General features: G+C 50.3%; 1 protein-coding gene across 3 annotated transcripts in view; it reads right to left on the reverse strand.

Moving 5' to 3' along the window:
- The window catches only part of RBMS3 (RNA binding motif single stranded interacting protein 3), a 1,376,050-nt gene that overhangs the window by 683,539 nt on the left and 679,901 nt on the right, over nucleotides 1-12,610 (reverse strand). The gene's annotated exons all lie outside the window — the stretch shown is intronic.

Below are 12,610 nucleotides of genomic sequence, written 5' to 3' on the forward strand. Positions count from 1 at the left end.
AAGACAGACCAATGATACCATCTGCTCACTATAGCAATGGGGCGGGGGAAACGGACCATGACTCAGCGGTGAGAGCAGTGGCTGCTACCCCGCTAAGGCGGAAGAGCGTCGCCCCACTGCTCACGGAGTAGTATAAACAAAAAAATAAAATGATGATAAGAGAAGTAATTATTATTTTATTTTTCGTATTATCAGGCTACGGCGGGATGTGGCTCCCCTGACGTCAGGGAGGAGGATTGGTTGTGCACTTTGCAAAGTGCGCATGAATGTTTGGCTGGGCCTCTCGGGCTGGCCAAACATTCATGCGCACTTCGCATGTTCTCCACCTAGGCCGCATTACAACCTACATAGAGAACATGCCGAGACCCCCATTCCCTGGCTGACTGCCAAACCACGGCACTCAGACCAATCACAATGCTGCATTGCAGCTTCGTGATTGGCTCAGGAGAGCTTCCAGGTCCCAGGAAGAGACTCACTCGACATGGGAGAGACGCGGCGGTGAAGAGACGGCGGTGAGATCAGGTAAGTGATTTTGTTTTTGTTTATTCAAAACCGTCCGCCACCCTGTACCTTACCGGCCGCCACTGAGTGAGGGGATTTACAGAATCCATGATATATGGTGGCCCACTGAACAGGTTGTTCTTCAAATCCTGTTGAGTCGCAGGGTTATGCCACTTGGTCCTTCATCTGTACCAGGGCTGTGGACACCACTGGCCACCACTGGCCACACCAGGGGGCATATTTATGAAATGATCACGCAATGAGAGATAGGGAAAGGTCAGGAATGTGTCGTACTTAACAATATACCACACATACCTGTTATTTCCCAGCGCTGGCGCACAATCTGCTGCCTAGCGCCAATGCAGGCAACATTGTGCCATGGTGCAAGGGTGCCTGCATTGTAAGCAGGATTGTTTTTGTGTAGATACGGGCACCTTACTGCACAAAAACATTCCTGAGAGGGGGTTTCCTCTTTGTATGGGCGCTCCAGAAGCACACATAGAAAGAGGGAGTAACACAGAGAAATACAGATATTTCTCCTCAATAAACCTCCCCTGGGGATGCGCAGCATTTTGACGCATTCCAAGTTTTACCAGTGTTGGTAAATTTGGGAATGTGCCAAAATCCAACGCCCACGCTCCACCCATGGAACGCCCCCACAGGGCAGAGTACGGCAATGCAGCGATTTGTACTGCGTTGCGTTACTCTGGATTTATCAAGCCAAGGCAGGGCCACGCAAGGTCGCATTACTCGGCTTGGTAAATCAAACTTAGGTTTTGCGTCACCCGTGCACCCCGTTGCGTGGCGCATATGCGACGCAACACCTTCATGCCACTTGCTGTTTTGAAGGGGGCCTGTCAGCCTGCCGGATTGGTAAGGGGGGGCACTTCGCCACCAGCTACATCTGGGGAGGGGGGGGGGTGGAGGGGGTGGGGAATCTTCTTGGTGAAAATGAAAGTGCTGGTGCGGTGTACTTTCACCATTTTTTAATACAATTTCTTTCGCCACTCTTCTCTTTTCTTTGGATTTTCACCTACAAACCCTCCACGCAGTGCTGTGTTGCTAAAAAGCTAAATGTAAATTTAATTCTATTCTGTTTTGTTTCATTTCTTTTGATCCATGCTTTCTCACCACTTTCAGGCATAACCCGGCATATGGCCATGCACTTGCAATGTAGTGCCACGCAGCTAAGCATGGGCGAATTTTGCGAATCTCGCGTTCGCGAATTTTGCGGATTTGCGAACTCGCAATCCGCAAAATCCGCGAATTCCCGCGAATTCCCGCGAATTTGCGGATTTTTTTTTTGTGTTAGCGCGTGTTTCTGCCAGTTCGCGAGGGTTTTTACAATTTCGCAATTTGCGAACTTACCTGTCGGGTCGCAAGTTTTGCGAACTTGTTGTTTCTACGTGTCCAGCCTGTTTGGGACACTCTTCTTCATCACTGCCACTCTCTGTCACCACTGCCACTCTCTGACTACTCATGCCACCCTCTGGCCCACCCATGCCACCCTCTGTTTCATCACCACACCCTCTGGTTGTCCAGTGTACATTATTTTCGGCAAAGCAAAGCACACCTTCCCTGCCTCAAGTGACCTGAATTAATTTGGGGCTGATTAATGTGTCACAGAATATTTTTTTAGCTGGCACCTGCTTCCTTAGTGCTTCCTGATTAGTGATCTTTTGCACTTGCTAAGTGCTTTCATTGTTGTAAAATTAGTTACAACACCTGCCCTGCCCCAACTGACAATAATGAATTGGGGCTGATTAATGGATTTTAACTTCCAGCCTGGCTCCTGCTTGTCTCCCTTAGCTGTAATTCAGGACCTTTGTGGCATATGTGTAACTATTCTGAGGTTCAGAGCAGGGTCACATAATAGTTGCAACTGGCAACTGAACTCTGGAGGGGCCCCTCAGGAAGCACTACAGGAAATGGCTACTAATGATGAGCCTGAACTTTTGAACCTGGTAAGTAGTTTCAGTTTTGCTAAGATCGTATTTCTGCAATTTAGCACTTACTCGCGGGGTGCGAAGTTGTACTGGCAAGCCGCGAACTCACGCGAACAGTGCGAGCAAGCCATAAAATCCGCTGCTCGCGGATTTGCGGATTTTGCGGGAGATTCGCGGATCTCGCGGATTGCGAATTTACCGAAAATCCGCAAAATCCGCGAGCGAAACGGATTTTCCGCCCATGCTTACACGCAGCATTTTAGTTCATTCAAAATGCTTATCTTTCAGTAAATATAAAATCAAAATCCAATGCAGATATTCTGGACATCAATGCACATATTCCCATTTTTAAAAAGAAGGTTGCTCTCCATTCCCACTGGTCCATTTGCGAGAGGCAGAATCGTGCCCACTGTACTGGTCCTGGCTGCCTCTTTTGTTTTTGTAGTTCAGCACATAAATGTTATGAAATGGAGCTTTTTAATGATAAAAACAAATATGGCCTAACAACTAATTAAATACTAAAGTAGGCATTAACCCCCTTTCCACCCACCGGGCTCCATGGCCCAGTTCAATCTTTGAACCTGGAATCCAGGTCATGAGAATTAAAATTAAATTTTCCTCTTTGCCATGCGAGTCCCCCCTCCTTGTTTGCTTATGCGGCAGGAGGACGAGGAAAACAGAGCAGCAATTAAGAAATGCAGCGTGTACCATTGGCAGGCTGACTGAGTCAATGTTTTCTTCAGTCTCTTTACAGCCCATATGTTACTTTAAAGTTTATTTTTGTTTTTGGTTAAACACAGATGGGCAAAAGGCTCGATTCTTCTGCGCAGTTTCCACGAGAGCTTGCTGAAATTAGATTTCTCCTCTGCGTGCACAATGTCGGGCTGACCCGGCAGTTTTTTCTTTGATGTGCAGGGTTGCAAGAATGTCCCTTTTTGGTGGTATGACCCTGGGACCCTAATGCGCATTTATGTTGTGGGAATAACTGTTTGAATATCTTTTTCTCGCCATAACATTGGCGTTCTTTGGTATCAGACAGGCAAATCTTCATCACTTTCAAAGCATGCCAGCCTCAAAGCACTGATGGATGACAAACGGGGCGATAAATGTCATGGTATACAACTGTTACCACGCATTTTTTACCACGCACTACACTTACAACGCAGGCATTACCACGCATACCATTACAACGCATTGCGCTGGGGGGCGCTCTAGGATAGGGAATAAGTTTAATTTTATATCCAACACCTTCCCTAGTATCCACGGGGACTGGAGTTGGAATATAAAATTATACTTACCACTATCCAGCACCTCAAAGCGCTATGCGTTGTAACGGTATGCGTTGTAAATACCGCGTTGTAATGGTATGTGTGGTAATGGTATGCGTGGTAACGTCATACACCCAAATGTCATTGATTGTTGAAAATCATTGAGAGTTGTCAATAGCGGATTGTGAAACCTGTCAAGATTAAACTGACACAAACATTAACCATAAAATTATTGTGAGTTCTTTTTTAAAATCTAAAAACATTAATAGTGGTTTTTGTAACACTTGAATTTTGATGTAGCTCTTAAAGCACCTTTGATCTGGGTGGCATTTTTTGATATGTGGCATCTCTTGAGAAGGAGGATTTTGGGGGCCTGCATGGTTTGTGGACTGCCCTAGCAAACACATGTTTCTACTGCACCTCTAGGTCTACGGCTTGAGGTCTTGCATGTGTGAGGGTGTCAGTCGCACTACGGATATATTTGAAAGCTTCTAGGCTTTGCGTCAATAAACTGCCTTATTTATTTATTTATTTATTTGTTTATTTATTTATTTATTATAGTGTTTTGTATAGCGCGAACAAGACCCTTGGGTATCAGAGCGCTTAACATAGAAAGAGAATTGGAGATGCATATATATATACTAACAATTCTACAAAAAGACAAGCATAAATGAGGTAGATGATATATATTACTCACGCATGTGCAGTTTGCATTAAGAGGTAGGTTAGACTTAACTTATATCGTAAGCCCTATAAACAAACATAAATGAGGTTTTGGCTTTGTGAAAATTTACTTTGCTCATCTGGAAATCAACGTCACAGCTATATCTGGGCAGGTGAGCCTCGCCTTCCACCCAGGGCCGGACTGGCCATAGCGGTCACTGGGCGTTTCCCCGGTAGGCCGCTAGGATGGGGGCCGGTTTTGGGCCCCAGGGGGCCGTTTTTTGTTACCGGGGTCTGCAATTTAGCCCCCGGAAACAATATGTGCTGAAACCAGCCCTCGCAAACTGCTCGGCTACACTCCCCCTCACCCCAAGGGGGGTGGGGGGGGCAGCTGAGCAGTTTGCCAGGGCCGGTTTCTGTTCCCAGTCCGGCCCTGCTTCCACCCAAGGGACAATGATGTGCCTGGATTTAATCTGCGTGACAGTTTCGCATTTAAGGACGATCATTCGTTGTCTGAGTCCCTTCAAGTAAGGAGGATGAACCAATCAGACGTTAGCAAATGAGGAGTTAATTAGGAGTGGTGATGTCATAGTCCTTCAAGGGGCCATCCAATGAAGAAAAACAAACAGTTATCCTTACACAGCTCTTCTTCACTAACAATCAACAACAAGCCGCATTCTAGAATTCAGTTTTGTTTGATGATGTCGCATTAGGTTTTGAGTCATATTGTGACATCATTCACAGGATGGCCTCTTTAATGTAGGATTCATCCTATCTCCTGCCCAGGATGAAATATGTCACATGAAAAACCATTTTCAGCAATAGAAATACTTAACCTTATAAATACCCACCTTAGTTTCAACCCTTCCACCAACCATCTGTGGCCTTCAGCATTCTTCCCCTTTCATTACAGGGTCGGTAGGCCATACAGAAGATTGGCCGGACGATGACGGGCATCCACGTGGGAGTGAGAGCATCAGCACGCTGATTTCTCTGCTCCACCTGGTGGTTCTGGAAAGCCACCAGGAGAGGCTGTAGCTGCCCCGCACCACACTGGAGCAAAACACAACCATTGGCCCTTGGAAAGCCATGCATGCACAGAGGTGATTTTTGCTGGGTGGTGTTTTTGCACCCAGTGGAATAGATTATTGTGATTGACAAGGGTGGGTGATGAGATTAGCCCAGGGCTTCAAGAGGCTCAGGAAATCCTAAGGGATTCGAGAGATTCCCTCTAGCCCTATTGGAGACGTAGACACCGAGTTACAACCTCCTCAGAACTGTTGGTCTCAGTCGTCATTCCTTATTGCTTGGCCATGTCACAAGTAGGCCATGAGTACCTACCCTGGCAGTTCCGACACGGCAGCCTCCTGACAAGTGTTTGCAGGGCTGAAGATATAGGAGTGGGGAACACAACATCTGATTGTCCTTGGTAGTAGGAGGTGGGTGGTCTACCTAGATGGAGGGGGCTCCCTCAGCCAAAATTCAATAAGATGGACCTTAATGTGGTACACTCTTTGTATTTTTTTTACATTTTTTGTTGAGTTTTGAGAGTACCACATTGGCAAAAGCCCAACAAAGTCCACAAAAACGACATAATATTACTGAATTACCACATATGGAATTATCCGTGAGTACAGTTTGTATGCGAAACAAAAGAACACACACTAAGAACTGTACGCTGACTACCCCACCCCACCCGCCCCAGCAAACAACTATCAAATCTTTTATACACCCAGAAGGACACAAGAACACATTAGACATAGCCGACTGCAGAATGCCACTCTTTGTATTTTTTTATAACTTTATGTATTTTGTTAACTATCTACCCCATGTCTTGCATGGATCACATAAGCCATTGTTTCTTTTGACTCTTTTCAGTGGGTCTTAGTAACTTATGTCCATGTTACTAATCTTTAACTATTTTAGAATGAGTGACTTTGGTGTGTCGTAAAGAAGATGTATTCCTTATTTTGTAGTTGTTTATATATCTGGGACTTTTAAAAGGTGGTTTCTACTTTCCTTATGTGCACTTCAGCGCATTGAATGTCTCCATCATTTCTTTGAACAACGATACCATCTCTCTAGGTCAAGTCCATGCGACAGGTGCGAGGGTTCCAGATACAGGCGGGCTAGAAGCCATGTCTGAACTGGGGTGGCTTGGTGAGCATAATAACGATGGATTCAACCCAGATCTGTGACTGGGGGTGAATGTTTTGCCATTGTGCAACATTCCGTCCATCATCTTGTGTATTGTATTGTAAATACGGAGCATCCATGGTGGCGCAAAGGTATCGCAGGCTGGCGCAGTGAAATTGACACATCTCTACAGATGTGTCAGTTTCTTGTAAGTCTGCCCCATCGTATTTGCAAAGTCTAGTAAACTGTAGTACCAGCTGTGTTCTGAGTAATAATAGATATGAACCCTGATCCTGACTGTTTACAATTAAGAAGCCCGAGTCATACAGCCACCACTGAAAGCTTACAAGTGCCCAAAGAAGAGCAGGTGACACCAATCAATCAATCAATCAGTGACACTTATAAAGCGCGCTACATACCCGTAGGGTCTCAAGGCGCTTGGGGGGGGGTGCCGCTACTGCTCGAACAGCCAGGTCTTCAGCTTCTTCCTGAAGGAGAGGTGGTCTTGGGTCAGGCGCAGGTCGGTCGGGAGGGAGTTCCAGGTCTTGGCGTCCAGGTAGGAGAAGGACCTTCCTCCTGTCGTCGCTCTTCGGATGCGGGGGACGGCGGCGAGGGCGTGGTTGGCTGATCGGAGGTGGCGTTTGGGAGCGTAGAAGTTGACTCGGCTGTTGAGGTAGCTCGGGCCTTGGTCGTGTAGGGCTTTGTGTGCGTGGGTGAGGAGGCGGAAGGTGATTCTTTTGTTGACGGGGAGCCAGTGAAGGTCTCTCAGATGTCCGGAGATGTGGCTGGTTCGTGGGATGTCGAGGATGAGTCTGGCTGAGGCGTTCTGGATCCGCTGGAGTCTCTTCTGGAGCTTGGCGGTGGTGCCGGCGTAGAGGGCGTTGCCGTAGTCCAGCCGGCTGGTGACGAGGGCCTGGGTGACGGTCTTTCTGGTCTCGGTGGGGATCCACCAGAAGATCTTCCGTAGCATGCGTAGGATGTTGAAGCACGCCGAGGAGACGTTGTTGACTTGCCTGGTCATGGAGAGGGAGGAGTCCAGGATGACGCCCAGGTTTCGTGCATGGTCTGTCGGTTTGGGTGCGGTGCCCAGGGCGGGAGGCCACCAGGAGTCGTCCCAGGCGGAGGGTGAGGAGCCCAGGATGAGGACCTCCGTCTTGTCCGAGTTCAGTTTCAGGCGGCTGGTCGTCATCCACTCGGCTACCTCTTTCATCCCTTCGTGCAGGTTGGCTCTGGCGGCGGCGGGGTCGTTGGTCAGGGAGAGGATCAGCTGGGTGTCGTCGGCGTAGGAGATTATGCTGAGGTTGTGTTTGCGTACGATGGCCGCGAGGGGGCTCATGTAGACGTTGAAGAGGGTGGGGCTCAGAGATGATCCTTGGGGGACGCCGCAGATGACTTCGGAGGCCTCTGACTTGTAAGGTGGTAGGCGGACTCTCTGTGTTCTTCCGTCGAGGAAGGAGGTGATCCATTCCAGCGCCTTGTCCTGGATGCCGATGTTGCTGATGCGCCGTACTAGGGTGCGGTGGCAGACCGTGTCGAATGCCGCGGAGAGGTCTAGGAGGATGAGGGCCGCTGTTTCTCCATTGTCCATCAGGGCTCGGATGTCATCGGTGGCGGCGATGAGGGCGGTCTCGGTGCTGTGGTTGGCTCGGAAGCCGGACTGTGAGGGGTCGAGGGATCCGTTTGTCTCGAGGAAGGCGGCCATCTGCTTGTTGACGGTCTTCTCGATGACTTTGGCTGGAAACGGGAGGAGCGAGATGGGGCGGTAATTCTTGAGTTCGGTGGGGTCCGCTGTGGGTTTCTTGAGTGGAGCGCTGAGTTCGGCGTGCTTCCAGCTCTCGGGGAAGGTGGCGGTGTCGAAGGATGTGTTGATGATGTCTCGCAGGTGGGGTGCGATGACAGCGTCGGCCTTGTTGAAGACGTGGTGAGGGCAGGGGTCGGTCGGTGATCCGGAGTGGATGGAGTTCATCGTGCGGATGGTGTCTTCGGTGCTGATCGGGGTCCAGGCGTGGAGGGTGGTGGTGGGGGGGGGGGGGTGGTTGTTCGGTCATGGTGTGCGTTGGTTGGTTGTTGAAGCTGTTGTGTATGTCCGCGATCTTGTTGTGGAAGTATGAAGCGAGGGAGTTGCAGAGGTCTTGCGATGGGATGATGTCGTTGTTTCCTGCGCTGGGGTTGGAAAGCTCTTTCACGATGTTGAAGAGTTCCTTGCAGTTGTGTGCGTTGTTGTCCAACCGGTCCTTGAAAGCTGTTTTCTTGGCGGCGCGGATCAGCTGGTGGTGTTTCCGGGTGGCAAGTTTGAAGGAGGTCCTGTTGTCCGGTGTCGGTTCCCTTCTCCAGACTTTCTCGAGGGCTCGGCAGTTCTTCTTGGAGCTCTTGAGTTCGTCGGTGAACCAAGGGGCCTTCTTGCTGCCGGGTCTGCTAGGCGGGGTCCTCAGTGGGGCGAGTTCGTCCGCGCAGTTGCTGATCCACTTCGTGAGGTTGTCGGCGGCCTGGCTGGGGTTCGCTGAGCTGGCAGGAGGGTGCTGGCTCAGGGAGGTGGCGAGCTGGTCTGCTGTGATCTTGTTCCAGCTTCTGCGGGCGGTCTGTTTCTGGTGGTGGTGGGTCGTCGTTCTCTTGAAGGTGAAGTGGACGCAGCTGTGGTCCGTCCATTGAAGTCAGTGGCGTGGCTGAAGTTGATGTCTGTGCTGGAAGAGAAGACTGCGTCGAGTGTGTGTCCGGCGAGGTGGGTGGGGGTGGACACCAGTTGCTTGAGTCCCAGGTTGGCGAGGTTGTCGAGCAGGGTGCTGGTGTTGCGGTCGTTGTTGTTCTCCAGATGGAAGTTGAGGTCTCCCAGGAGGATGTAGTCAGCGGAGGGGAGGGCATACGGGCTGACGAAGTCGGCGATGTCCTCGCTGAATTGCGTGCGTGGTCCCGGGGGTCGGTAGATCAGGGTGCCTCTGAGGGTGGTGTTCGGGTTGGTGTGGATCTGGAAATGCAGGTGTTCGGCGCTGGTCAGGGTGTTGTCGGTGCTGGTCGTGAGACGGATGGTGCTCCTGTGGACGATGGCGATGCCTCCTCCCATCTGGTTGGCGTTTCGGTCCCTCCGGACGATCTTGTAGCCCTCTGGGATAGCGATGGCGATGTCGGGAGCTGAAGAGGTGTTCATCCAGGTCTCCGTGAGGAAGGCAACGTCAGGGGCTGTGGCGTCTAGGAGGTTCCAGAGTTCGATGGCGTGCCTGTGGACGGAGCGGGTGTTGAGCAGGATGCACTTGAGGTGGGTGCTGCTGGTGTTTGACTTGGCGGGTGTTGGTGCGAGGCAGGTCCGGGTGCAGGAGAACTTGCAGGCGTGGCAGCTGAAGGGACCGTGGGTGCGTCGTGGAGTGGCTTGGTGGCACTCTGGGCGTCGGCCGGTGTTGAGTGCGGTGAGGATGGCGGCGGAGTACGTCAGGCGGGTAGGTCGGGGTCTTCGAGGGCCAGGGGTCCTGGCGCTGGTCGCGATCCGGTCGCGGACGGGCGCAGACGGGCTTACCTTTGGCGCGCCTTCGGCGCACAATCGACGCGCCCGCTGCGCTTGACCGCTGCGCGTTCGCACGGTCGCCATTTAAGGCGAAGTGCGCGGGTGGGCGGAGCAGCTGGGAGGCGGGAGCGGGGAGGGTTACAGAAGAGAAAAAAGGGGCGGGGACAAGCGGCGGTGGCGGGAAGGGAGGGCGGGGGGCGGCGAGGTAGGCGGACAACAAGGAAGGAAGGTCAAAACACGGGCCAAATAAAATTCGGCAACACAGGCACAAAAAATCGACAAAACAAGGAAAAAACAGAGGTTAAGCACAACAGGCACAAATGCTAGACAAAACAAGGCAAAAACAATCCCCGCAGCGGAGGCAGCCGGCAACCGGCAAAACGAGGCAGCAGCGAGGCAGAGGGCAGGCAAGGGGCACACGCAGCAGCTGGTGGCCGTGCGGTGCGGGGGTGTCCCACAAGTGGGTCACACTCACCTGCGTCGCACGGTCGCCATTTAAGGCCAAGTGCGCGGGTGGGCGGAGCAGCTGGGAGGCGGGAGCGGGGAGGGTTACAGAAGAGAAAAAAGGGGCGGGGACAAGCGGCGGTGGCGGAAAGGGAGGGCGGGGGGCGGCGAGGTAGGCGGACAACAAGGAAGGAAGGTCAAAACACGGGCCAAATAAAATTCGGCAACACAGGCACAAAAATCGACAAAACAAGGAAAAAACAGAGGTTAAGCACAACAGGCACAAATGCTAGACAAAACAAGGCAAAAACAATCCCCGCAGCGGAGGCAGCCGGCAACCGGCAAAACGAGGCAGCAGCGAGGCAGAGGGCAGGCAAGGGGCACACGCAGCAGCTGGTGGCCGTGCGGCGCGGGGGTGTCCCACAAGTGGGTCACCTGCAGGTGTGTTGAGACAATTCCAAGAACAGTGGGTCTGAGCCGTCTTCTCAATGATCAGGATGAATCTGGACCTGCCCTGGTATGGATCGAGTTCTTCCATCCAACCACAATTGGATAAAATACAGATGTCTGTAGAGCTGGCGATGCGGTAGGTCCCACACAGCATACTCGAGGAACCATAACTCATGTGCACGCTGCTCAACACCTTAAGGTGTATCTAGGCTCAGCTTCTTGAGCGGTACCAGGTGAATTTATAAATGCAGGGTGGTGATGCACAAATCCACCTCTGATCATAAAGTAGACCAGGGGATCCATCAAACACCACTTCATGCCTAGACCTTGAGTTCCGCTGTATAAATGAGAGCTGATGTTGCACAAACAGGAAAAAACACATTTTGGGAGGGGCACAGACGGTCCATCACTATTCGACTGCCCACCCATGCTTTGAAACGTCTCCTTAACTGATAGTAAGAAACGAGAGGCTATTTTTCTCCTCCCATCACTTCATAATTTAAAGAGTGTCAAACCGTATCTCCAAAGAACCTCAGGGGTAGGTTAAAGAATTTCGAACACAAATGTTCTTCAAATGTTCTAAGTTCAGCCATATCACACCAACCCATAAAGCAGTATTCCGACTTCCAGGGAAGCAGCTGTTATTGTCAAGGTCCTATGGAAGTCTCAGACTCTTACAGATTGCTCCATTTAGGTTTTAATGCATGATGTTCATATTTAGAGATTTGGAAGAACCCTAAATTGGCTGATATCAATTTATTTCCTTTCATTGGCCTTATGAATCTAGTCCCCCATTCTCACCTTACGGAACTCCGAACAATCCCGAAGCATTTCCTTCTGCTCTCATGGGTGGGAAGCAAGAAGGTTCATCCTGGCATCTCACTGTTACATTTCTTATTTTTCTCATGCATGCCATCTACTCCCAAGTGCTAATCAAGGAGGTATTTTGACTTCCAAAAATGGAAGGACATCCATAATTTTCTCCCAAGGAATTTAATGATTTCCTCTCAAAACCGTAAGTGAGCTCTGCGCTTCAGGATTACATGCATGTTCTGTACCAGCTCCCTCTTTACAATTTTGACACCACTTTAACCTGTTTGCTGCTACGAACGTTCCGAACCAATGCGGAACGTTCTATTAAACGGGCGGGGCCACGTCGTCCAACCTCGTCCACAGCACTATCGAGGTAGTGCTCGTGACGGCCGTTGGCCGACACCTGCAGGAAACGGGTTAACCCAGGGTTGTAAAAAGGTTTGTTCACAATGGTGGGACCCATATCATATTTTCAGCACAGTGGCTATGAAAATAATTTCCATTTAGATACAATGTAAGTAAATTTATTCCATCTGCATATTTTTAAAATCTACTATGGATCCATAAAGCGTGAACCAACATTGGACACCCCTGCTTTACACACTCCCAGAGCATGTTTTATACGGAGACTTCAGTCTGAATACAAGTTCATCGGTAACAGGAATTACGGTCCTTTGTAGCTCTGTGGTTCTGGTAATAGTGCCTTTATTATATTAGAATCTACAATGTTGGAGCAGGCAAAGAAACTGAGAGGTCGTATCGGGCAGATTCACAAAGAAATGTGTGAACCTGTTCCCACTTTCTTATTAAGATTCCTGGGTGTACACTGAAGCATTTCAAGAATGTACAATGGCTTCCAAGTAACAGGATATCAAGAGTACCCCTGGAAAGCTTGC

This window comes from Lissotriton vulgaris, chromosome 10, assembly GCF_964263255.1.
Source record: "Lissotriton vulgaris chromosome 10, aLisVul1.2, whole genome shotgun sequence".
Classification (NCBI taxonomy): Eukaryota; Metazoa; Chordata; class Amphibia; order Caudata; family Salamandridae; genus Lissotriton; species Lissotriton vulgaris.